At 33.1% G+C, this 1,622-nt stretch overlaps 1 long non-coding RNA gene across 1 annotated transcript; it reads right to left on the bottom strand.

Moving 5' to 3' along the window:
• Positions 1-532: 532 nt before the first annotated feature.
• Positions 533-856, bottom strand: LOC142219477 (uncharacterized). The gene is made up of 2 exons (XR_012717595.1): positions 751-856; positions 533-690 (listed from the first exon to the last, which is right to left on the bottom strand). It is a non-coding gene; the product is annotated as an uncharacterized LOC142219477 (long non-coding RNA).
• Positions 857-1,622: the final 766 nt, after the last annotated feature.

Consider the following 1,622-nt stretch of genomic DNA (forward strand, 5'->3'; position numbering starts at 1 on the left):
AACAAAAAAAACACATTTTTTTGTCAAAATTCGTTTTTATACCCACCACCATAGGATGGGGGGTATATTAACTTTGTCATTCCGTTTGTAACACATCGAAATATTGCTCTAAGACCCCATAAAGTATATATATTCTGGGTCGTGGTGAAATTCTGAGCATGTCCGTCCGTCCGTCCGTCCGTCTGTTGAAATCACGCTAACTTCCGAACAAAACAAGCTATCGACTTGAAACTTGGTACAAGTAGTTGTTATTGATGTACACACAGAAAACAAATTTGTTGTGCCAACCAATTTTTTTGCCAACCAAATTATTTGGTCCCATCTACTATCAGAATATAACCGACAAAATTTGTTAAAGCAACCAATTGTTGTCTGTCCCAACTGTAGATAAAATGTTTGAATAACTAAAATTTGGGCACATTAGCAGTCTAATTGGCAGTCACAACCAATAAGATTTCATTCGTTTGTTAAAGCAACTAACTGTTTTTTCTGACAACCAATGCTTATAAAATTAAAGATACCAATCATTGAATTCATTTTAGTTTTTTTTTTTTAATTTTATTATATACTAATATTTTTGTATTAATTATTGGAACATTTTCACGCACATTGAGGCCTGAATGGCTCTAAACCTGTCATCTCGGAATTCATAAAACTTGTTCGGGCTGCAAAATATGCTTTTTTTAAATTCTGGAAGAAAGATTAAACTTTATAATTTTTGCTTTAAAGTCCAAGTTGGCTTGGATTTACCTGTGGCGTTGTCTAATGTAAGATCTTGAGATATTGAGCACTATGATGCCAGCAAAAACCATCGCTTGAAAAGCGGGCAAAGTTCTTCATCCACTTCAAACAGATTGATTGTCTAAAATTAAAATATTTAGTCATTTATCAAATGCTGAACTTTGTTTAAAATGCGCGCCTTACATGATTATATATGGCATTACATTGGAGTCGATGAAGCAATTCCAATGTATCTAAAACAACAACATAGTTCTACAGGAAATGAAGAAAAGTGACCCACTTCCGCTTATACACTTACTCTTAAGAATACAGCTACCGAATTAAAAATAATATATGTATGTATATAAATCACAACAATCCTTGTTGGGCAGAATGTTATGTAAAATTTTATTGTCATTAAAAATTTGAATTTTATAGTTTTCTATAATTAATGAGACAAAAACAATTATGTATTTGTTGTCATATATACGTAGTCCAAAGCAAAAAAAATCCTTTATAACTATCAAATCTGTTAACACAACCAACTTATTTGTTAGACGGACATCCAGTTGGTTTTGATGACACATTGATAAAACAAATCAGTTATCACAACAGGCAGGAATAAATCGAAAAGTTTGCTTGCTTCCATATATAGATAACCACCAATATTTGGTCGTGTGTACCAACTTTTGGTTACACTGCTTTTGTATTGGTTATACAAACCATAAAAGAAGAGAAATAACCAACAATTAGTCCACACAATTAAACATTGTGCTTCCCCACTATCAATTTGTTGTCGTAATCGAATTCCAACCAATCATTTCTCTGGGTGTAGGTCGGATGGTATTGCAAATGGGCCATATCGGTCCACTTTTACGTATAGCCCCCATATAAACGGACCC

This window comes from Haematobia irritans, chromosome 1 (genome assembly GCF_050003625.1).
Source record: "Haematobia irritans isolate KBUSLIRL chromosome 1, ASM5000362v1, whole genome shotgun sequence".
Classification (NCBI taxonomy): Eukaryota; Metazoa; Arthropoda; class Insecta; order Diptera; family Muscidae; genus Haematobia; species Haematobia irritans.